A 26902-nucleotide genomic window follows, 5' to 3' on the forward strand; every position below is an offset into this window, starting at 1 on the left:
ACTCAGCTTAAAAACACAGATGGTATAATCAGGGAATATTAACAGAATAATGTAAAATCTTGACCAAGAACTTTCCAATGTGTTTGTAAAGGTGTCTAGAAACACATCTCACAATGTTTGAAATTCAGTTTCCCTAGGGGAATCTGCGACAGCTGCTGAAAGAACACCTTGGACAGATTTTAATTTGCTTGATTCAATATTTAGATTTTTTATCAGATACTCCCCATCCAGGGCCCATTCCTATACAAACCCCTTGTAACTTCTAACTCCATTTTAACCATGATAAGTTAATCAAAAACACACATCTTTTCTGGTGACTCATGCTACCCGCCTAATAGTACGCTGTCTGTGTGTGTGTGTGTGTGTGTGTGTGTGTGTGTGTGTGTGTGTGTGTGTGTGTGTGTGTGTGTGTGTGTGTGTGTGTGTGTTTTTTTATCAAATATCTAAATATTGAATGAAGCAAATTAAAAGCTGTCCAGGGTGTTCACAAAAGCCTGAGTAAGTGATAAAATGACAAAAAGTTATTATTATTATTATTATTGTTAAAGTGGAATAAAAAAAAGAAAGTGTTTGAAAAATGCAGATTTTTTTCCACACCGCACGCACGCACGCACGCACGCACGCACGCACGCACGCACACACGCACACACGCACACACACACACACACACACACACACACACACACACACACAAAATCTCTTCTGTGGGGGGGTCCATGGCACAGAACATTTTCAGATATGGGGGGTCTGACGCCAAATATCATTTTGGAGGAACTTTGACAAGAAAAATAAGTTTGAGAAACACACTGTGTGGAAGCATGGTGGTGCTGTGTGGCATCATCATGTAATGTCCTCCAACTCTACAGCTTGGACCAAACCTCGCAGACCAAAGTCAGTTTGTCCCCTCCGTGTGTGACACGGCTATTACAAAATGGTACAGTGTATACAGGCTTTTAAAGGCTTAATAATAAAACACAGGCTCAAAGGGTGGGATTATCCAACAGCTGCTGGAGGCCAAATTGGAAGGCAAAAAACAAGCCAACGTCATGCACGACACGTGAGAGATCAACCACTGGACGGCACAGCATCCTGGCAGTAATTACCTCAAGAAACGTCCCGCAACATAAATCTAAGGTGCTACTGTATAAAGTAAAAATCACAAATCTGGGAAAAATTTCCTAACCAATACATTTCTTCACCAATGTGTTTGTAAAGTTTGAAATTCAGTGTCCCTATAGGGGAATATGTGACAGCTGCTGAAAGTTGGGGTACCATTAACTTTACTATACAGACAAAATTAAAACTACTTAAAACTGCTTTAAATAGCATGTGAGGGGTCAAACTAGTTTTTTTTTCTTCATGATTCTGAATCCATTGCAAGCATTTGTATTGCACGGAAAACACTCCTTGGGCTAAAAACTGACCCACAAACATGGCAACACTGCAATCTGGAGTGTAAACTGGCAGTGAGAGGGAAAGTGGTAAGGCTAGGCGGAGGGATTAGAACACACTGTATGTGTGATAATCTCCAATCTAAGGAGACTGGCTGGGAGATCAGATGACGTACAGTATGGGATGTTAAGGGCTTTGAGAGGGAGGATTAGAGTGATTCTCTGTCTGCCTTACTAAAGACACCTTCCCACCAGTTCTCTCTCCCCCCTCCCTCCTCTCCGGAGTCTGAGATGGTTTTACCCCGATGTCCCCCAACTTGAACCACTTGAACTCTAGCATCCCTATTCTGAGGGGAACATTTGCCATAAATAGTCGATCTACAAGCTCACAGATATTCTTTTTAGAGTAGCCTCACCTACTCACCTCACAGATGCATGTCTGTTATTTTCGGTGAAGAGGTTAGGTATAGATAGATACCTTAGGTATAGACTATAGGGGGGAAAAGAGCTGACCAAGTACAGAGCCATGGTCAAGTAAGTACTGAGGGTTTACGTAGTTAAATGTCTGAAAATACACATTAATAGAATATTAATAGGAAATATGTGTAAACAAACAAATGTAAATGTCACACAATACCGGTATACAGTATAGTGGGGGGGGGGGCAGATTCATCTCTCTCACCTAAAAGGTCCTTAGCCTGAAAAACATTGAAGACCCCTCTGCTCTACACCAAATCTCTTTACGAGTTCACTCATCACATGTTGTGAGCTTGTAACTCTGCTATTTTTCACCGAATAAGTAAGCCTTGCCGATCAAGAGGCATGAGCCCATCTCCTGATTCTGTAGCGTGAGGCAGCTTGATGTACAGGTACACCCCCTGGTTGGCCTATTGTTATGACATGATGCCCAAAATAGGGATGCAATAGGGTTTCCACGTGGCTAATCCGCTCGCCAGATGTCATTGGCTCATCTGGTTGGCCGTTTGAATCATCAGAATCAATTTGTGTGATTGCCCCGTACAGTACATTAATGCAGCGTAACCTCCGACATTTTGCTGTCGGGGGAGAGAGAGAGAGAGAGAGAGAGAGAGAGAGAGAGAGAGATAGAGAGAGAGATAGAGAGAGAGAGAGAGAGAGAGAGAGAGAGAGAAAGAGCTATTCCTGTTGAGCCATGTGCGTCACAACTCTAATTATTACACTGCAGTAGAACTCACCACTGCCTTTGATACATTTTGAAAAAAAGGACAAAGGGTCATCTTACCGTCACACTGACGGATGTTTCATGTGCTCCAACAATTAGGCCAGGGCCGCCAGGCGCAATTATAACATAATAATCGCCTAATCACAATTATTTGAGATAATCGCAATTATTGTTTGCGCATTTTGGTGACTTCGGTTCCAACTGCTAAAAACCTGGTGTGGTCCTGGACAGCCAGCTATTATTCAAGGAGGCACACATTGCATCAGTCACCCGGTCCTGTTCACACTCCCTTCCTCACCCAGGAGTCAGCCCAGCTCCTCATCCAGACAGTCACGTGACTACTGTAACTCTCTCCTCACTGGCCTCCCGGCATGTGCACTTAAGCCTCTCCAAATTATCCAAAACGCTGCGGCATGACTGGTCTTCAACTAGCCCCTATCCCTCCATTGGCTCCCTGTTGCGGCACGCACAGAATACAAAACACTGATGCTGACCTTCAAGGCAACCAAAGGTATGGCACCTCCATACCGCCAAAGCCTGATCAACCCTAACCCCACCTGTTCACTCAGATCAGCTAAAACAGGGATGCTGACTGAACCCTTGCTAAAAACCCCAGTTCAAAAATCCACTCTGCCTAGACAGTTTGCCCTCCTGGCCCCCAAACTGTAGAATAAACTCCATGTCGCACTTAGAACTACAAACTCACTCCCTGGCTTCCGCCGTGGACTGAACACTCACCTCTTCAGACTCCACCTAAACCCATTATGATGACCGTGAAAGCTAGCATTTTTAAGTTTTTACTGATTAGGTGGGTGGTCTACCTACGTTAATGTTTTCAAGATTGATATTCCTATGCATTTGTTGTATTGTTGATGTATTGACATAGTATCTTGCTTATTATCTTGCTTATTGTATTGATGCATTACCTGCTTATTGTAAGTCGCTCTGGCTAAATGCCTAAATTGTAAATTGTAATTGCATAGTATAAAGTTATTAAATGATATAAGTTACAGTATTTTTCATATTTTCTGCACTGTGCACATTTTGGTTACAAAGCCTAAAAGACATTCATAACGTTACAATGTTCAATGACAGGAAAGATAATTGAATTGTTAATTGCAATTATTTGAGCAATTATTAATCTTCAAGTAAAATTAAATGTGAAAAAACGCGACAGTCCTAAATCTAAGAACAATTCAACTGCAGCGCAGTATTAATGTAATCTCAGAGTTTGTTCATACTGCTGATAAAATCCGATTTGTTTCTCAATTCTGTTTCTTCAGGTCTGACTGACGGTCCACAGTTGTTTGCAAGTGATCAGATCCAATTTGTGTCAACCTAGGCCCGGTTAATGACAAGGCGTATGGAATCTATGAAAAGGTTGTGGGGGTCCCTGCTTCATCATCTCTCTCTCAACAAAGGGGTCCTTGGCTTGAAAAGGTTGAAGACCCCTGATCTACTGTATTGGTCCAGCTTTACTACAGACTGAAAATGTGCAGGTTTTGGAGATCATTATATAATTGTCGGCCCCATCAGACATGTACCGTACTGTACTGTACTGTACTGTACTGTACTGTACTGTACTGTACTGTACTGTACTGTACTGAAGGCTACTGTACATCAGAATGTAGAGCAACACTGCATTATATAATGCTGGCCATCTAATTCCATAGAGGGGATTTTTCAAATCTGCTGCCTCCAAATAATCACACTGATGTTGATGTATTGTCATTTGATTTACAGCTTTGCTAAATTGTGATTGCCCAGATGTTTCGGGTGGGGCGGAATGTGACAAAACACCATGCAATAGCAAGGATGTAGGGAATGACCATTCAGGTTTAACAACGTCAAACATGTCGTGTGATCTTGTGCTGGATTTATATACAATTAAAGGCAAGGCTATTTGTTTAGCTTTTGGCCATTTTATCATTGAATGAAAACACCAGTCCTTGGTTCTGGTGACTCATACTGTCGTGAGGGGCGTGTTTTCTTTTTCGTTCTTTTTTTTTTCAATAAATCTTTTTTTTTTTCAATAAATGTTTCCATTTATTTTTTATATATTTTTTGAAAATTCAAATACTCAAAGTGGCAAACAAACAAAGTAGGATCCTAAATCCGCATTCCTAAATCTGTGTTGCCAAAATACCAATTTTAGGGAAATAGCAATAGCGTCCCCAAAACACCATTTAGGGAAATAGCAAGTTTCCTTACCCGCATTTCGTAGGTTTAGGGTGAGGGTTTAGCATTTAGGGTGACATAGAGGAAAAAGGGGGGGGGGGGGGAGTGCGTAAGTGGAGAATGCACACTGGCTGACTCTCCCAACTGCAGTAACAGATTTACTGTTATAATGACAGCAAATGTATTTGAAAAAAAAAAAAGTGATTATACTATGATGATCATGTTATAAACACTTCCTCCACTATAAAGTCTAATTCATACATTTATATGAATCATAAATAACATCTGTCACATACATTAAGCATATCCAGTCAGATTAGGTAGGATATAATATGAATCCCGGCAGGTCAGACTATCTCACGCCATGTAGATTAAAGTCAGTGGCTGACATGCAATAATAACATGTCAAATCGTTGCTGTCGGCTAGAAACCTCTTATCTCCATAGCCTTACCGCTGATCACTTTTTAAGGGTGGGGTGGCTCACAGTAACTGACAGAGTACGAAATCTTGCAATGGGCCTGGTGTACAAGATACACTACTACACCACTAAGATACCCATGTACCTGACAAAATACACTTATATTGCTGGCTGAGTCAAAATGACCCTTGAATGTAAACTTGTGGTTAATTAAATTCTTAAAGGAGTAGTTCACCCCCAAAGTGACTTTTTTCCTATTGATTACTCACACCACGGAGACTTCATAACTAGCCTATAATTGACATAATAACACGGTAAGTAAATTATGGTTTGTTCAGTTTAATGAAGAGACGCATTAGTTAATCCTAAACAAAAACCCTTACCCTAAAACATAATTATGTGGGACACAGTAAGGTGACAATGTCTTAAATTACTATTTGGACATAATGAGATAATGGCATAACTGTTGTATACATTCCTGTGTGCAATCTATACAGTGTTCAGGTGCATGTTTATCTATGTCAATGTCGAATATGGGGATGAAAAACTGAAGTGACTTGTCACCTTTCAGGTGTTGTCGCTGGATACTAAATATTTTCCAGTCTTAATAATGCTAATTAGTCCTAATCCTATCTACAATGTTCCACCCATTCGCACAATACTGTTGGGGGGCTGTATGCTCACTTATCATAATGAAAGGAATACATGCAAATGAGTTGGCCCAACCCTTGTCACCTCCATTAACAATGAGACAAACATCCTCCAAAACATTCCACAACATTCACAAGTGTCTTCTAACTGATTATAGAGTTTCAAACCCTCCAACCAGCAATACTATATTAAAGTGTGTAAAGGTGTATTTAAATGGGCTGTATGGGATATGATTTGCTAAACTAAGTTTCTCTATATTCCAACAGCAATCACTGAAACAAAGTGTTTGACATATTTTACATTTACATAGTTTAACTTTTTTTGTAATAGAAATGCATACACTGTGTTTGTCCATTCACCTTTGCTACAACATCACCCTGGTAGCCTACCATATCACACCCCTTAGTACACAAACTGAATTTTATCAGCCCTGGACACCTAAAGAGGATGAGTACCTTTCACCTTTGAATCGATACAATTCAGTATACTTGATACTTTTTATTGTATCATTATTTACCTTTTTTCTGTATTTTACACACAGCAATAGGTTATTATGGCCGTCTAAGACAGTGGTTCAGACATTTTCATGTCAAGTATGGGCTTATTGTAGTTGTTGCTAGTCTCGTGTGGCCAGACTGTTGCCTCATACAATTTCTAAATGCTATTGTCATACAGTCTGGGAGACGGAAGTTCTGATGATTAGCATCTGGCATGAAAAGCGTTAAAGCGGATTTGAAGCCTCCTCCCCACTTCCGTTTCGTTTTACAGTCACGCACATTTATCCTAATATATATCAACATTATCTAAGCATGTTTAGCTTGCTGCTTAGCTGAAATGATATTTTAAAATATATTTTCGTGAACGGAAATGCCAGCTTCCATTACTCGGATTTCAGGAGGTGTAGTTCCAGACTCTATATAGCATTCGGAGATTGTGGAATAGTTGTCTGGCTATGCGAGACTAGCTTGTTGCTGTGACTAGGGCCTACTATAACTGTTACTATGGCTGCTATTGTATTTAAGTGTTTTTCTGCAATAAAATATTATGTTCTTTTTATTGGTACTGTTGAAGGCTTCAGTCACAGGACAGATTTACAGTATGAATGAAGCTTAACACACACCTTGTTCCACAACCCTAGTGGATGTTCTAGCAGACTTTTATTCAAATGCATCAACATCTTCATATAAGTAATAGTAGTAGTAATATTGTTATGAGAGCGAAGGCGATGTTTGTTCAGAACTAGCAGGGGCTTGAAGGGTTAAGTGGGGGCAGTTGACCAACCATTATCCAGTTTCTGTCTATTGTTGGTCCCCCTCCCCCCACCACCACTCTGATTGGTCCATCAGACTGCTTGTGTGTATTTAACAGAGCTCTGTTAAGTTCCATGAAACACATCTGTGCAAGAAGTTGTTGAGGCTGAACTCTCTTCTGGACTATAGGTGAAGTAGGCATCTTTCTGATCATTATCTGTCCTTGACTTGAAGAGGGAGTTGCTTTTGGACTTCCAGACATTCTTATTGAACACAGAGAAATGGCTGCCTTACAAACGCTGAAGTCCCTGGTCAATGAGCGACTATCTGCAGCTGCTGAAGAGATAGTCTGGACCCTTGGAAGAATTCTAACAGAGTATGAGGACGAAGCTCTTTTTCTGAAGCAAGAAATTTACCACAAACGCAACCTCCTGGATAGGATTTTAAAACCATACAGCAAATTACACAGAGCAGGTTGGTGGAAATACTTTTAAAAACGCTTTCATTCATATTGTAATGCAGAAATTAGGTTCTTTAATGGTAAGATCCCATTGTGGTTGAAATGTCTATAAGGGAGTTCTAGTATGTGGACCACCATTCTGACTAGTGTGTGCGTTATTTGAGTGTTCTGGTTCCACAATACAACTACAGTATAATCATTCTATCTGATAACATATCAATTAACAAGGATTAGGGTTAATCATCATGGTTAAACATATGATATTAGATTCAAAACAATGACATGTTGAACATTTAGTTCCAACATCAGAATTTCCAACCACGACATATACAAAACAGAGGTATGACGTTATTTACAAATATCAAACATTTTAATGTTTTGTTATTATTTCCTAGACACCTGGCTCCTCCCTTTATGTGAACAACAGGGGGGGATTTGGAGTCTCGTCCAGGAGGAACCAGAGCCTCCACAGATTAAAGAGGAACAACAAGAATGGAGCTCCATTCTGGACCAGGAAGAACCAGAACCTCCACAGATTAAAGAGGAAGAGGAGGAACCAGAGTCTCCACATATTAAAGAGGAAGAGGAGGAACCAGAGTCTCCACATATTAAAGAGGAAGAGGAGGAACCAGAGTCTCCACATATTAAAGAGGAACAGCAAGAGAGGAGCTCCAGTCTGGTACAGGAGGAACCAGAGCCTCCACAGATTAAAGAGGAAGAGGAGGGGCTAATCCAAATACAAGATGATGTCTCATTTGATGGTACAATGTTGACATTACTAACAGTGAAAGGTGAAGAAAACAAAGAATCAGAACCTCCAGCCACCACCTCACATACACACATACAAGCTGGTGCAGATGACTGTGTAACCTCTCAATCAACTAGTGATGCTCCGCTCCCCTCTTCACACCTCTCTGAATTTGATGCTGGTGACAGTGATGGGTGGGAGGAGACCAGGGAAGCCCAGTCAGTTTTAAACACACAGCAATCACACAATAAACAACATGCGGAAGGGCAAAGAGTCACAATGAGCAACAAGATAACACCATTCAGCTGTACAGATTGTGGCAGAAGTTTTAGTTTAAAGTCCCATCTGCAGCAGCACATGACGATTCATACGGGGGAAAAGCCATTTAGTTGTACAGTTTGTGGGAACAGATTTAGTCATAATGCTAGTCTGGCGCGGCACGTGAAGATTCATACAGAAGGAACAACTTTCAGTTGTACAGATTGTGGCAAAAGCTTTGGTGAAAAGTGTAATCTGAAGCGTCACATGACAACGCATACAGGAGAAAAACCCTTTAGCTGTAAAGTTTGTGGGAACAGCTTTAGTCAAAATGCTAGTCTGGTGCGGCATATGAAGATTCATACAGGGGAAAAACCCTTCAACTGTACAGATTGTGGCAGAAGTTTTAATTTAAAGTTTAATCTGCAGCAGCACATGACAATTCATACGGGGGAAAGGCCATTTAGTTGTACAGTTTGTGGCAGCAGCTTTGGTCAAAAGGGTAGTCTGAGGTGGCACATGAGAATTCACACAGGGGATGGCCCTTTAGCTGTATAAATTATAGTCCAAAATGTCAGCTGGAGATGCACATGCAGATTCATACAAGGGGAAAGCCATATAGCTGTGCAGCTGTACGTTATTTTCCCCTACAGTGTGCCTCACCACAAGCTGAGTTTTGGGTTCCTTCGCTTCTGCGTCTATACATCATGTTCCCCTGAAGAGCACATGTTTTAAGCCACTGTGATTGAACCCAGGCAGCGCTGGGCAGTGTTAGAAATGTTTACACTTTAGTAAAATGTAAAAGGGGGAAAATATTATTGTGTGCTCTCTTTTGAAAATAAAGTTTGGAATCAGCATACAATGTATTATTTGTATTAATTATGTTTTTGAAAGGAACAGTGATTGTGTGTTATTTGATTGTATTTTTTTCTTTTACAAAATATATTTAGTATTGACTAAACATAACCTCAAGCATTAATTACAGCTTGTTTGTTTTGTTTCAGATTTTCTTTATTTTTTATTTATTTTTTGCGGCCAGGCAGGCCACTGGGAATAGGCCCGGTGCTCCCGACAGCCAAACCGCCGGTGCTTAGGCCCTTTGCACACCAAGCCCTCGAGTGGTCCAGGTCCTCAACCTGTGCTAAATACTGGAGAGTTGGTAACCACATGGACCCTTATTCAGTAGCGAAGTGTGATGTCACTTCCGTGAAATGGTGTGAAATGTCGCCCTCTATGGGGTTCATGCTGGTATTGTTTTGTATTCAAATCGCCATTGGGGAATTTGCGATCACCGCATATAAGAACTGTGTTAAAAATATAAACACACCATGCTCTCGGATTGACCCAAATGGATATGGAGCATCGACTAAGGTGGAAATGTACAGATTTACCCAAAGAGTAACACAATAAACGCTAGAAACGAGTTACACAGGCTATATCAGATATGAATGAATATCATAAACTATGCAGAACCCCCCCCCCCGCTGACAGAAACGCGCACATGGTGTGTTTATATTTTTAACACAGTCCTTATATGCAGCGATCGCAGATTCCCCAATGGCGATTTGAATACAAAACAATACCAGCATGAACCCACTAGAGGGCGACATTACGCACAAATGACGACATGGCTTCGTTTCTCTATACAATGGATCTTTAACACTTGAGTGTACAATTAACAATCCATTCAATTTTAAGCTCTCAAGAGTTAAATTAATGTTAAACATCTGCATTATTTCATTCCAAGATGTACACAATTAGAGAATGTAGAATAGTTGTTATTTTGCCAAAGTTTGCCTGTTATCTTCCATAATGGTACACATCAATACAGCATGGAAGTGTGGCCAAAATCGTATCCAACAATGACAACATATTATTTTAGTTTTGGGTCTGAGAGGCTAAATATCTTCAAATGGTGGTCTGTGGCTCAAATGCTGAATAAATAATGGCCTTTAATAGGAAAAGGGTTGGAAACCAATGGTAGGCCTATACATTATAGAATATATGGTCAGTTGAAGATGGATGGATGGTGCTATAGAATGCTATAGAATATATGGTATTTCTGAGTCGTCCAAAAAGGTTTATAACTAGCCTATAATTGACATAATAACACGGTATGTAAATTATGCAACACAAAAGTATTACTTGACAGTCACATATTTGTCTTGTGTCTAAAGCTAAAATAAAATGCCCTAGTAGGTAGAAGTTACCACTCTTGACACAGAGGGGTAAGCTCTCCAAGCGTCCTGTCTTTAAAGATGGGGTGCCATGATTCCCACCCGGCCCCCCAAAAAAACATGATTATCAGGTATTATGATTATACTAGGAGGAAGATTTTTTCCAAAATAGTGTACATAAAGAGTTAAAATTAGGTTTTTATGTGGTCACACCCACCAGTTCATTAAGTATGCCTGGTTGTCATGGTGAGTGGTAACCCAGCTGAAGTTAGCCACACCCACAGTGTTGGGTGAATGGTAAAAGGGGAGGGGATGATTATATGATGTCTATCTGTGTTTTTGGATCAGCACTCTTGACCCACAAGGTGGCAGCCTCGAGGTAGAAATCCAAAATACAAAGGGAATACATAATAACAACCACACCAGGGGGTCTAATGAAGTACTGTCAACCATAGACACGTGAAACCAGAAAAATAACAAAACTATGGCACCACCGGAGTAGTTCACCCCCAAAATGACTTATTTTCTATTGATTACTCACACCATGGAGACTTGAGTTCAATAATATATATATATATATATATATATTGTGTATTCGTCGCATTCCTGAGACAAAAAAAATGATTCTGGTAAATTCTGAGTCAAAAAGGAACTAGCCTATAATTGACAATAACACGGTAGGCTATGTACATTATAGTTTGTTCAGTTTAAAGAAGAGACACATTAGTTAATCCTAAACAAAAACCCTTACCCCAATACATAATTATGTGGGACATTAATTTAGTAAGGTGACAATGTCTTAAATTACTATTTGGACATAATGAGATAATGGCATAACGGTTGTATACTTTGCTGTGTGCAATCTATACAGTGTTCAGGTGCATGTTTATATGTCAAGGTTGAATACGGGGATGAAAAACTGAAGTGATTTGTCACCTTTCAGGTGTTGTTGCTGGAGACTAAATATTTTTCCAGTCTAAATAATGCTAATTAGTCCTTATCTTATCTTGTTCCACACATTTACACAATACTGTTGGGGGGCTGTATGCTCTGCTCACTACTTATCATAATGAAAGGAATACAAGCAAATGTGTTGGCCCGACCCTTGTCACCTGTGACCTGTCCATTAACAATGAGACAAACGTCCTCCAAAACATTCACAAACTGATGTGTCTTCACACAGGTTTCACATCTGAGTGGATCTGCACTTTATGCACAAAGTTCTTAGCATGTCCAAGTCCTTCTTCCACCTTGTGGCCCTTGGGTGGGGGTAAAGGTTCTGGTTGGGAGATCACTGCACAGTCCATTATAGGTTTAGGTGACGGTCCCACCAAACGGCCTCCTTTTATCTCATTATCAAGGGCTTCAAACAAGTCCAGCCCAATCAGAGGTGTGCCGGACTTGACACCCGAAACAGTCAGTGTTATAGATGTGGGTCGTCAAGCCACATTGCTAATGACCAGTCTTGCCCAGCAAAGAATTCCAAATGCAACATGTGTGGGAAAATAGGTCATTTTGCACGAGTTTGCAGATCTACTATTGCATCATCTACTGTATCAGTGAATGAAGTGGAACTGCCCGAAGTGCATGTACTATGTGTTAACAGTAGAAAGGCCATTTAAGGGAAACTAATTGGAAACCTCACCCTTGCCAACCCAAATTCCAATGCAGATATACATGGAACACTTCAAGAAGAGCAAACTCAGCCCACCTACAGTAGGCCTACAGTTACAGACATACTCAAAGCATAGGTTGACAGTACTTGGGCGCCTTGAGCTACAGTCACTTACCAAAATAGGATTGCTACTTTATGTTTTCTCTATTATCTGATCACGTAGCATTTCACTCTCCATATTGCCAAAGTTGCACGTCTTGGCGAGCTCCCGCAGAGCTGCCAAATAGTGATCTATTGACTCACCCACTGCTTAACTCATTTGCCGCGACATAATGAGATAATGGCATAACAGTTGTATACATTGCTGTGTGCAATCTATACAGTGTTCAGGTGCATGTTTATCTATGTCAAGGTCGAATATGTGGATGAAAAAATTAAGTGATTTGCCACCTTTCAGGTGTTGTTGCAGGAGACTAAATCTTTTCCAGCCTAAATAATGCTAAATAGTTCTAATCCTATCTACATGTTCCACCCATTCACACAATACTGGAAAACTGTTGGGGGGCTGTATGCTCACTACTGATCATAATGAAAGGAATACATGCAAATGAGTTGCCCAACCCTTGTCACCTGTAACAATGAGACAAACTTCCTCCAAAACATTCAACAACATTCACAACCTGATGTGTCTTCTAACTGATTAGATAGAGTTTCAAACCCTCCAACCTGCAATACTATATTTAAGTGTGTAAAGGTGTATTTAAATGGGGTGTATGGGATATGATTAGCTAAACTAAGTTTCTCCATATTCCAATAGCAATCACTGAAACAAAGTGTTTGACCGTATTTGACATTTACATAGTTTAACTTTTTTTGTAATAGAAATACACATACATTGTGTTTGTCCATTCACTTTTGCTACAAAATCACCCAGGTAGCCTACATATCACACCCCTTAGTACACAAACTGAATTTGATCAGCCTAAAGCGTATGAGTACCTTTCACCTTTGAATCAATACAATTCAGTACTTGATATTTTTTCTTTTATCGCTATTTACCCTTTTTCTGTATTTTACACTCAGCAATAGGTTATTATGGCTGTCTAAGACAATGGTTCAGACATTTTCATGTCAAGTATGGGCTTATTGTAGTTGTTGCTAGTCTCGTGTGGCCAGACTGTTGCCTCATACAATTTCTAAATGCTATTGTCATACAGTCTGGGAGACGGAAGTTCTGATGATTAGCATCTGGCATGAGAAGCGTTAAAGCGGATTTGAAGCCTCCTCCCCACTTCCGTTTACAGTCGTGCACATTTATCCTAATATAAACAAAATCATCTAAGCATATTTAGCTTGCTACTAAGTAGAAATTATATTTTAAAATATATTTTCGTGAACGGAAATGCCAGCTTCCGATTTCAGGAGGTGTAGTTCCAGACTCTATATAGCATTCGGAGATTGTGGAATAGTTGTCTGGCTAGTTGTCTGGCTACACGAGACTAGCTTGTTGCTGTGACTAGGGCCTACTATAACTGTTACTATGGCTGCTATTGTATTTAAGTGTTTTTCTGCAATAAAATATTATGTTCTTTTTATTGGTACGGTTGAAGGCACCTTTACAGTATGAAGCTTAACACATACGTTGTTCCACCACAACCCTAATGGATGTTCTAGCAGACTTTTTTTTAACAACATCAACATCTTCATATAAATATGTAATATTAGTAGTAATATTGTTATGAGAGCAAAGGCGATGTTTGTCCAGAACTAGCAGGGACTTGAAGGGTTAAGTGGGGGCAGTTGACCAACCATTATCCAGTTTTTGTCTATTGTTGGTCCCCCTCCCCCCACCACCACTCTGATTGGTCCTGATTGGTCCAGATTCATTGGTCAGACTGCTTGTGTGTATTTAACAGAGCTCTGTTAAGTTCCATGACACACATCTGTGCAAGAAGTTGTTGAGGCTGAACTCTCTTCTGGACTATAGGTGAAGTAGGCATCTTTCTGATCATTATCTGTCCTTGACTTGAAGAGGGAGTTGCTTTTGGACTTCCAGACAACACAGGGAGCATGTTTTGAGAAATGGCTACCTTACAAACGCTCAAGTCCTTGGTCAATGAGCGACTATCTGCAGCTGCTGAAGAGATAATCTGGACCCTTGGAAGAATTCTAACAGAGTATGAGGACGAAGCTCTTTTTCTGAAGCAAGAAATTGACCACAAACGCAACCTCCTGGATAGGATTTTAAAACCACACATCAAATTACACAGAGCAGGTTGGTGGAAACACTTTCATTCTGTAATGCAGGAATGAGGTTCTTTAATGGTAAGATCCCATCGTGGTTGTAATGTCTATGAGGGAGTTCTAGTATAATGGAGATTAGGTCTAGATGTAAACAGAATAACTTATTATATTATTATAACGTATTACTTATTATAATCAATGCATCCTAGTGACCACCATTCTGACTAGTGTGTGCATTATTTGAGAGTGTTCAGGTTTCACAATACAACTAAAGTACCGTATTAGCCCGAATTTAGTACGACTCTGATTATAAGACGACCCCTATTTTTCAATTATCATTTTGGGAAAAAATATGTTGAAGACAAAATATTATATATTATATTATATTATGTTATTTATAAAGAAAAACGTTATTATTGTAAAATTATTATAGAAAAGCTTATACAGAGATAAGATTCTGCTGTATTGTATTGCATTAACCATCAAAGTCAACTTCTATTCAAAAACAACATTCACAATTCAGACTGTGAAAAGCCCAATAACAAACACTACATTTCCCATCAAGCTTTGTGGCCCGTTTCATCATTCAGATGCGACGGTCCATTGTAAACAGAAACCATTGCAGCCAGCATTATAGCCTAGGGCTAGGCTATTCAGTTGCTGTTGGGATTAAACTTCCACGCTAAAGATCACATGTGCGCCCGTCATCCACGCCGATGTTCGCGAGAACAACGCACACGCGCGCGGCCTGGTAAATCCAATGCCAAAGCCATCCGACTTTGCCAAACGGGAGGTGAAATGAGCCGAGGTCCAAAGTTCGCTGCGCATCAATCATGTAGTGTACGGTAATCACCGTAACAGCTCGCGGGGGATGTGCTGTGAGAGAGCAGGGAAAGGTCCTGAAAGATACATAACGTATCTCCCCGGTGAAAAGTCTAAGCCCCAATTATAGGACGACTCCCTATTTTGAGGATATGTTTATTAGAATAAAATATCGTCCTAATATCGTCCTGTATACTCATTCCATCTGAAAACATATCAATTAACAAGCATTATGGTTAATACATTAAACATATATTAGATTAAAAACATTCATCAAAACAATGACATGTTGAACATTTAGTTCCAACATCAGACAGAAATATGACGTTATTTACAAATATCAAACATTCTAATGTTTTGTTATTATTTCCTAGACACCTGGCTCCTCCCTTTATGTGAACAACAGGGGGGGATTTGGAGTCTCGTCCAGGAGGAACCAGAGCCTCCACAGATTAAAGACGAACAGCAAAAATGGAGCTCCATTCTGGACCAGGAGGAACCAGAACCTCCACAGATTAAAGAGGAAGAGGAACAACCAGAGTATCCACAGATCAAAGAGGAACAGCCAGAGAGGAGCTCCAGTCTGGTCCAGGAGGAACCAGAGCCTCCACAGATCAAAGAGGAACAGCCAGAGAGGAGCTCCAGTCTGGTCCAGGAGGAACCAGAGCCTCCACAGATTAAAGAGGAACAGCAAGAGAGAAGCTCCAGTCTGGTCCAGGAGGAACCAGAACCTCCACAGATTAAAGAGGAAGAGGAACAACCAGAGTATCCACAGATCAAAGAGGAACAGCAAGAGAGGAGCTCCAGTCTGGTCCAGGAGGAACCAGAGCCTCCACAGATTAAAGAGGAAGAGGAGGAGCTAATCCAAATACAAGAGGATGTCTCATTTGATGGGACAATGTTGACATTACTAACAGTGAAAGGTGAAGAAAACAAAGAATCAGAACCTCCAGCCACCACCTCAGATACACACATACAAGCTGGTGCAGATGACTGTGTAACCTCTCAATCAACTAGTGATGCTCCGCTCCCCTCTTCACACCTCTCTGAATTTGATGCTGGTGACAGTGATGAGTGGGAGGAGACCAGGGAAGCCCAGTCAGTTTTAAACACACAGCAATCACACAGGACACATGTGGAAGGGCAAAGAGTCACAATGAGCAACAAGATAACACCCTTCAGCTGTACAGATTGTGGCAGAAGTTTTCAATTAAAGTCCGATCTGCAGCAGCACATGACAATTCATACGGGGGAAAAGCCATTTAGTTGTACAGTTTGTGGGAACAGATTTAGTCGCAATAATAGTCTGGCTCACCACATGAAGATTCATACAGAAGGAAAAACTTTCAGTTGTACAGTTTGTGGCAAAAGCTTTGTTGAAAAGGGTAATCTGAAGCGTCACATGACAACGCATACAGGGGAAAAACCCTTCAGCTGTAAAGTTTGTGGGAACAGCTTTAGTCAAAATGCTATTCTGGAGCGGCACATGAAGATTCATACAGGGGAAAAACCCTTCAGCTGTACAGTTTGTGACAGTAGCTTTAGTCGCAATATGCATCTGAAAAACCACATGCAGATTCATACAGGGGAAAAACCCTTCAGTTGTACAGTTTGTGGCGACAGCTTTAGTCAAAGGGTTAATCTGAAGCAGCACATGAAAACGCATACAGGGGAAAAACCCTTCAGCTGTACAGTTTGTGACAGTAGCTTTAGTCGCAATATGCATCTGAAAAACCACATGCAGGTTCATACAGAAGGAAAAACTTTCAGTTGTACAGTTTGTGGCAAAAGCTTTGTTGAAAAGGGTAAACTGAAGCGTCACATGACAACGCATACAGGGGAAAAACCCTTCAGCTGTAAAGTTTGTGGGAACAGCTTTAGTCAAAAAGCTATTCTGGAGCGGCACATGAAGATTCATACAGGGGAAAAACCCTTCAGCTGTACAGATTGTGGCAGAAGTTTTAGTTTAAAGTCGAATCTGCAGCAGCACATGACAATTCATACGGGGGAAAGGCCATTTAGTTGTACAGTTTGTGGCAGCAGCTTTGGTCAAAAGGGTAGTCTGAGGTGGCACATGAGAATTCACACAGGGGATGGCCCTTTAGCTGTATAGATTATAGTCCAAAATGTCAGCTGGAGATGCACATGCAGATTCATACAAGGGGAAAGCCATATAGCTGTGCAGCTGTACGTTATTTTTCCCTACAGTGTGCCTCACCACAAGCTGAGTTTTGGGTTCCTTCGCTTCTGCGTCTATACATCATGTTCCCCTGAAGAGCACCTGTTTTAAGCCACTGTGATTGAACCCAGGCAGCGCTGGGCAGTGTTTTCCACTTAATGTAACAAACCAAAGAAATGTTTACACTTTAGTAAAATGTAAAAGGGGGAAAATATTATTGTGTGCTCTCTTTTGAAAATAAAGTTTGGAATCAGCATACAATGTATTATTTGTATTAATTATGTTTTTGAAAGGAACAGTGATTGTGTGTTATTTGATTGTATTTTTTTCTTTTACTAAATATATTTAGTATTGACTAAACATAACCTCAAGCATTAATTACAGCTTGTTTGTTTTGTTTCAGATTTTCTTTATTTTTTCTTTATTTTTTATTTATTTTTTGCGGCCAGGCAGGCCACTGGGAATAGGCCCGGTGCTCCCGACAGCCAAACCGCCGGTGCTTAGGCCCTTTGCACACCAAGCCCTCGAGTGGTCCAGGTCCTCAACCTGTGCTAAATACTGGAGAGTTGGTAACCACATGGACCCTTTATACAGTGGATCTTTAACACTTGAGTGTACAATTAACAATCCATTCCATTTTAAGCTCTCAAGAGTTAAATTAATGTTAAACATCTGCATTATTTCATTCCAAGATGTACACAATTAGAGAATGTAGAATAGTTGTTATTTTGCCAAAGTTTGCCTGCTATCTTCCATAATGGTACACATCAATACAGCATGGAAGTGTGGCCAAAATCGTATCCAACAATGACAACATATTATTTTAGTTTTGGGTCTGAGAGGCTAAATATCTTCAAATGGAGGTCTGTGGCTTAAATGCTGAATAAATAATGGCCTTTAATAGGAAAAGGGTTGGAAACCAATGGTAGGCATATACATTATAGAATATATGGTCGGTTGAAGATGGATGGATGGTGCTATAGAATGCTATAGAATATATGGTATTTCTGAGTCGTCCAAAAAGGTTTATAACTAGCCTATAATTGACATAATAACACGGTATGTAAATTATGCAACACAAAAGTATTACTTGACAGTCACATATTTGTCTTGTGTCTAAAGCTAAAATAAAATGCCCTAGTAGGTAGTAGTTACCACTCTTGACACAGAGGGGTAAGCTCTCCAAGCGTCCTGTCTTTAAAGATGGGGTGCCATGATTCCCACCCGGCCCCCCAAAAAAACATGATTATCAGGTATTATGATTATACTAGGAGGAAGATTTTTTCCAAAATAGTGTACATAAAGAGTTAAAATTAGGTTTTTATGTGGTCACACCCACCAATTCATTAAGTATGCCTGGTTGTCATGGTGAGTGGTAACCCAGCTGAAGTTAGCCACACCCACAGTGTTGGGTGAATGGTAAAAGGGGAGGGGATGATTATATGACGTCTATCTGTGTTTTTGGATCAGCACTCTTGACCCACAAGGTGGCAGCCTCGAGGTAGAAATCCAAAATACAAAGGGAATACATAATAATAACAACCACACCAGGGGGTCTAATGAAGTACTGTCAACCATAGACACGTGAAACCAGAAAAATAACAAAACTATGGCACCACCGGAGTAGTTCACCCCCAAAATGACTTATTTTCTATTGATTACTCACACCATGGAGACTTGAGTTCAATAATATATATATATATATATATATTGTGTATTCGTCGCATTCCTGAGACAAAAAAAATGATTCTGGTAAATTCTGAGTCAAAAAGGTTTATAACTAGCCTATTTGACAATAACACGGTAGGCTATGTACATTATGGTTTGTTCAGTTTAAAGAAGAGACACATCCTAAACAAAAACCCTTACCCTAATACATAATTATGTGGGACATTAATTTAGTAAGGTGACAATGTCTTAAATTACTATTTGGACATAATGAGATAATGGCATAACGGTTGTATACTTTGCTGTGTGCAATCTATACAGTGTTCAGGTGCATGTTTATATGTCAAGGTTGAATACGGGGATGAAAAACTGAAGTGATTTGTCACCTTTCAGGTGTTGTTGCTGGAGACTAAATATTTTTCCAGTCTAAATAATGCTAATTAGTCCTTATCTTATCTTGTTCCACACATTTACACAATACTGTTGGGGGGCTGTATGCTCTGCTCACTACTTATCATAATGAAAGGAATACAAGCAAATGTGTTGGCCCGACCCTTGTCACCTGTGACCTGTCCATTAACAATGAGACAAACGTCCTCCAAAACATTCACAAACTGATGTGTCTTCACACAGGTTTCACATCTGAGTGGATCTGCACTTTATGCACAAAGTTCTTAGCATGTCCAAGTCCTTCTTCCACCTTGTGGCCCTTGGGTGGGGGTAAAGGTTCTGGTTGGGAGATCACTGCACAGTCCATTATAGGTTTGGGTGACGGTCCCACCAAACAGTCTCCTTTTATCTCAATATCAAGGGCTTCAAACAAGTCCAGCCCAATCAGAGGTTTGCCGGACTTGACACCCGAAACAGTCAGTGTTATAGATGTGGGTCGTCAAGCCACATTGCTAATGACCAGTCTTGCCCAGCAAAGAATTCCAAATGCAACATGTGTGGGAAAATAAGTCATTTTGCTACTGTATCAGTGAATGAAGTGGAACTGCCCGAAGTGCATGTACTATGTGTTAACAGTAGAAAGGCCATTTAAGGGAAACTAATTGGAAACCTCACCCTTGCCAACCCAAATTCCAATGCAGACATACATGGAACACTTCAAGAAGAGCAAACTCAGCCCACCTACAGTAGGCCTACAGTTACAGACATACTCAAAGCATAGGTTGACAGTACTTGCGCCTTGAGCTACAGTCACTTACCAAAATAGGATTGCTACTTTATGTTTTCTCTATTATCTGATCACGTAGCATTTCACTCTCCATATTGCCAAAGTTGCACGTCTTGGCGAGCTCCCGCAGAGCTGCCACATAGTGATCTATTGACTCACCCACTGCTTAACTCATTTGCCGCGACATAATGAGATAATGGCATAACGGTTGTATACATTGCTGTGTGCAATCTATACAGTGTTCAGGTGCATGTTTATCTATGTCAAGGTCGAATATGTGGATGAAAAAATTAAGTGATTTGCCACCTTTCAGGTGTTGTTGCAGGAGACTAAATCTTTTCCAGCCTAAATAATGCTAAATAGTTCTAATCCTATCTACATGTTCCACCCATTCACACAATACTGGAAAACTGTTGGGGGGCTGTATGCTCACTACTGATCATAATGAAAGGAATACATGCAAATGAGTTGCCCAACCCTTGTCACCTGTAACAATGAGACAAACTTCCTCCAAAACATTCAACAACATTCACAACCTGATGTGTCTTCTAACGGATTAGATAGAGTTTCAAACCCTCCAACCTGCAATACTATATTTAAGTGTGTAAAGGTGTATTTAAATGGGGTGTATGGGATATGATTAGCTAAACTAAGTTTCTCCATATTCCAATAGCAATCACTGAAACAAAGTGTTTGACCGTATTTGACATTTACATAGTTTAACTTTTTTTGTAATAGAAATACACATACATTGTGTTTGTCCATTCACTTTTGCTACAAAATCACCCAGGTAGCCTACATATCACACCCCTTAGTACACAAACTGAATTTGATCAGCCTAAAGCGTATGAGTACCTTTCACCTTTGAATCAATACAATTCAGTACTTGATATTTTTTCTTTTATCGCTATTTACCCTTTTTCTGTATTTTACACTCAGCAATAGGTTATTATGGCTGTCTAAGACAATGGTTCAGACATTTTCATGTCAAGTATGGGCTTATTGTAGTTGTTGCTAGTCTCGTGTGGCCAGACTGTTGCCTCATACAATTTCTAAATGCTATTGTCATACAGTCTGGGAGACGGAAGTTCTGATGATTAGCATCTGGCATGAGAAGCGTTAAAGCGGATTTGAAGCCTCCTCCCCACTTCCGTTTACAGTCGTGCACATTTATCCTAATATAAACAAAATCATCTAAGCATATTTAGCTTGCTACTAAGTAGAAATTATATTTTAAAATATATTTTCGTGAACGGAAATGCCAGCTTCCGATTTCAGGAGGTGTAGTTCCAGACTCTATATAGCATTCGGAGATTGTGGAATAGTTGTCTGGCTAGTTGTCTGGCTACACGAGACTAGCTTGTTGCTGTGACTAGGGCCTACTATAACTGTTACTATGGCTGCTATTGTATTTAAGTGTTTTTCTGCAATAAAATATTATGTTCTTTTTATTGGTACGGTTGAAGGCACCTTTACAGTATGAAGCTTAACACATACGTTGTTCCACCACAACCCTAATGGATGTTCTAGCAGACTTTTTTTTAACAACATCAACATCTTCATATAAATATGTAATATTAGTAGTAATATTGTTATGAGAGCAAAGGCGATGTTTGTCCAGAACTATGAACTGTGTATTTAACAGAGCTCTGTTAAGTTCCATGACACACATCTGTGCAAGAAGTTGTTGAGGCTGAACTCTCTTCTGGACTATAGGTGAAGTAGGCATCTTTCTGATCATTATCTGTCCTTGACTTGAAGAGGGAGTTGCTTTTGGACTTCCAGACAACACAGGGAGCATGTTTTGAGAAATGGCTACCTTACAAACGCTCAAGTCCTTGGTCAATGAGCGACTATCTGCAGCTGCTGAAGAGATAATCTGGACCCTTGGAAGAATTCTAACAGAGTATGAGGACGAAGCTCTTTTTCTGAAGCAAGAAATTGACCACAAACGCAACCTCCTGGATAGGATTTTAAAACCACACATCAAATTACACAGAGCAGGTTGGTGGAAACACTTTCATTCTGTAATGCAGGAATGAGGTTCTTTAATGGTAAGATCCCATCGTGGTTGTAATGTCTATGAGGGAGTTCTAGTATAATGGAGATTAGGTCTAGATGTAAACAGAATAACTTATTATATTATTATAACGTATTACTTATTATAATCAATGCATCCTAGTGACCACCATTCTGACTAGTGTGTGCATTATTTGAGAGTGTTCAGGTTTCACAATACAACTAAAGTACCGTATTAGCCCGAATTTAGTACGACTCTGATTATAAGACGACCCCTATTTTTCAATTATCATTTTGGGAAAAAATATGTTGAAGACAAAATATTATATATTATATTATATTATGTTATTTATAAAGAAAAACGTTATTATTGTAAAATTATTATAGAAAAGCTTATACAGAGATAAGATTCTGCTGTATTGTATTGCATTAACCATCAAAGTCAACTTCTATTCAAAAACAACATTCACAATTCAGACTGTGAAAAGCCCAATAACAAACACTACATTTCCCATCAAGCTTTGTGGCCCGTTTCATCATTCAGATGCGACGGTCCATTGTAAACAGAAACCATTGCAGCCAGCATTATAGCCTAGGGCTAGGCTATTCAGTTGCTGTTGGGATTAAACTTCCACGCTAAAGATCACATGTGCGCCCGTCATCCACGCCGATGTTCGCGAGAACAACGCACACGCGCGCGGCCTGGTAAATCCAATGCCAAAGCCATCCGACTTTGCCAAACGGGAGGTGAAATGAGCCGAGGTCCAAAGTTCGCTGCGCATCAATCATGTAGTGTACGGTAATCACCGTAACAGCTCGCGGGGGATGTGCTGTGAGAGAGCAGGGAAAGGTCCTGAAAGATACATAACGTATCTCCCCGGTGAAAAGTCTAAGCCCCAATTATAGGACGACTCCCTATTTTGAGGATATGTTTATTAGAATAAAATATCGTCCTAATATCGTCCTGTATACTCATTCCATCTGAAAACATATCAATTAACAAGCATTATGGTTAATACATTAAACATATATTAGATTAAAAACATTCATCAAAACAATGACATGTTGAACATTTAGTTCCAACATCAGACAGAAATATGACGTTATTTACAAATATCAAACATTCTAATGTTTTGTTATTATTTCCTAGACACCTGGCTCCTCCCTTTATGTGAACAACAGGGGGGGATTTGGAGTCTCGTCCAGGAGGAACCAGAGCCTCCACAGATTAAAGACGAACAGCAAAAATGGAGCTCCATTCTGGGCCAGGAGGAACCAGAGCCTCCACAGATTAAAGAGGAACAGGAGGAACCAGAGTCTCCACATATTAAAGAGGAACAGCAAGAGAGGAGCTCCAGTCTGGTACAGGAGGAACCAGCTCCTCCACAGATTAAAGAGGAAGAGGAGGGGCTAATCCAAATACAAGAGGATGTCTCATTTGATGGTACAATGTTGACATTACTAACAGTGAAATGTGAAGAAAACAAAGAATCAGAACCTCCAGCCACCACCTCAGATACACACATACAAGCTGGTGCAGATGACTGTGTAACCTCACAATCAACTAGTGATGCTCAGCTCCTCTCTTCACACCTCTCTGAATTTGATGCTGGAGACAGTGATGAGTGGGAGGAGACCAGGGAAGCCCCGTCAGTTTTAAACACACAGCAATCACACAGGACACATGTGGAAGGGCAAAGAGTCACAATGAGCAACAAGATAACACCCTTCAGCTGTACAGATTGTGGCAGAAGTTTTCAATTAAAGTCCGATCTGCAGCAGCACATGACAATTCATACGGGGGAAAAGCCATTTAGTTGTACAGTTTGTGGGAACAGATTTAGTCGCAATAATAGTCTGGCTCACCACATGAAGATTCATACAGAAGGAAAAACTTTCAGTTGTACAGTTTGTGGCAAAAGCTTTGTTGAAAAGGGTAATCTGAAGCGTCACATGACAACGCATACAGGGGAAAAACCCTTCAGCTGTAAAGTTTGCGGGAACAGCTTTAGTCAAAATGCTATTCTGGAGCGGCACATGAAGATTCATACAGGGGAAAAACCCTTCAGCTGTACAGTTTGTGACAGTAGCTTTAGTCGCAATATGCATCTGAAAAACCACATGCAGATTCATACAGGAGAAAAACCCTTCAGTTGTACAGTTTGTGGCGACAGCTTTAGTCAAAGGGTTCATCTGAAGCAGCACATGAAAACGCATACAGGGGAAAAACCCTTCAGCTGTACAGTTTGTGACAGTAGCTTTAGTCGCAATATGCATCTGAAAAACCACATGCAGATTCATACAGGGGAAAAACCCTTCAGTTGTACAGTTTGTGGCGACAGCTTTAGTCAAAGGGTTCATCTGAAGCAGCACATGAAAACGCATACAGGGGAAAAACCCTTCAGCTGTACAGTGTGTGACAGTAGCTTTAGTCGCAATATGCATCTGAAAAACCACATGCAGATTCATACAGAAGGAAAAACTTTCAGTTGTACAGTTTGTGGCAAAAGCTTTGTTGAAAAGGGTAAACTGAAGCGTCACATGACAACGCATACAGGGGAAAAACCCTTCAGCTGTAAAGTTTGTGGGAACAGCTTTAGTCAAAATGCTAGTCTGGTGCGGCACATGAAGATTCATACAGGGGAAAAACCCTTCAGTTGTACAGATTGTGGCAGAAGTTTTAGTTTAAAGTCGAATCTGCAGCAGCACATGACAATTCATACGGGGGAAAAGCCATTTAGTTGTACAGTTTGTGGCAGCAGCTTTGGTCAACATGGTAGTCTGAGGTGGCACATGAGAATTCACACAGGGGATGGCCCTTTAGCTCTATAGATTATAGTCCAAAATGTCAGCTGGAGATGCACATGCAGATTCATACAAGGGGAAAGCCCTATAGCTGTGCAGCTGTACGTTATTTTCCCCTACAGTCTGCCTCACCACAAGCTGAATTTTGGGTACCTTCGCTTCTGTTTCTATACATGCACCTGTTTTAAGCCACTGTGATTGAACCCAGGCAGTGCTGGACAGTGTTTTCCACTTTTCATAATGTAACAAACCGAAGAAATGTTTACACCTTTTATAGTGTGTAGTGGGCGAAAATGCATGTAAGTAAAATGGAAAAGGGGGAAAATATTATTGTGTGCTCTCTTTTGAAAATAAATTTTGGAATCATACAATGTATTATTTGTTTTAATGATGAAGGAAATGTGATTGTGTGTTATTGGCTTGTATTTTTACTTTTAGTAAATATATTTAGTATTGACTAAACATAACAGCTGTGGCTGGACTGAGGCTAGAGTTGTTGTATGTTTTATTTTGTTTTAGATTTTCTTTTCTTTTAAAAAAAGAATTTGCGGCCAGGCAGGCCAAGGCAGGCCACTGGGAATTAGCCCTAATCACGCCCACCCACTCAGCAACTTCCTGGTGCTGAAGTGACACTTTGAAGGGTAAACCCTGCTAAAAGACCATAGAGTTAACACAGAAATCGCAGATTTAACGTAATTTCCAAATAGTAAAGTATAAAATACGGCTAGCATGATCAAAACACAATATAGTAAAAGGCACAAAGCATTATAATTTACTTTACCGTTCAAAATAATAATAATAAGTCCAGATATTTCTGTTAGTTTCCCCTTCAAAGCTGACATCAGCACCATAGTAGGGTCTCAAACCAAGGTTCTGTGACCATCCTCTGGCAAGGATGTTTTGATGATTGATTTGACCTCTATGGACCCTTTATAAAAGATTTAGCTCCCAGGTCCCTCGCAAAAATCCCAGGCTTTTGTTGCTAGAAGCCGCTAGAGTTGGTGTCCCATTAACTTTACATTACAGGGGAAAAAAGCAAAAAATGTATCTGCTTTAAGTAACATATGAGGGGTCAAACTAGGGGGTTTTCATGATTCTAAATCCATTGCAAACATTTGTTTTGCATAAAAAACATTCATTGGGCTAAAACGGCCCCCACAGAAGTGTGAAAAGTGATGACTCATCACTTTTCATCACTAAACCATAGTCTTGTGGGCCGTTTTTTAGTCATCAATATTAAACCCATATCTGGGATAATGCAATGCATTATTACTACAGCCCAAGACACTGTAGTAACCCGGTAAAAACTGACACAACTCGATTTTTGGGACTCCCATCTTTGCCATACCCTAGCTTTTGCTGAACTGACGCCACTGACCTTCACCCTAACCTCAGTAAAACTAACGCAGGTGAAATGCTAACCGGCCGACATGAGTCTTCAAGACGAGGACACTCGGGGAGCTTGCCCTTGCTGCTACTTTGGGTGGGAACAGGTATATTAGAAAAGGATAAAGGCATTTAGTTTGTTCAGTTTAATGAGACACATTAGGTAGGCCTAAACTAAAACCCTAAAAAAACACAACTAAATGTCCTAAAACATAATTATGTAGGACTTTAATTTAGGACGGTGACAATGTCTT

At 40.2% G+C, this 26902-nt stretch overlaps 1 protein-coding gene across 1 annotated transcript in view; it reads right to left on the reverse strand.

Annotated features, from left to right (window-relative positions):
* The window catches only part of LOC308291737 (solute carrier family 12 member 5-like), a gene marked incomplete at both ends in the record, with an annotated part of 90064 nt that overhangs the window by 53353 nt on the left and 9809 nt on the right, over nt 1-26902 (reverse strand). The window lies entirely within an intron of this gene.

Source organism: Nannobrachium achirus (assembly GCF_963921795.1).
Source record: "Nannobrachium achirus genome assembly, chromosome: 9".
Classification (NCBI taxonomy): domain Eukaryota; kingdom Metazoa; phylum Chordata; class Actinopteri; order Myctophiformes; family Myctophidae; genus Nannobrachium; species Nannobrachium achirus.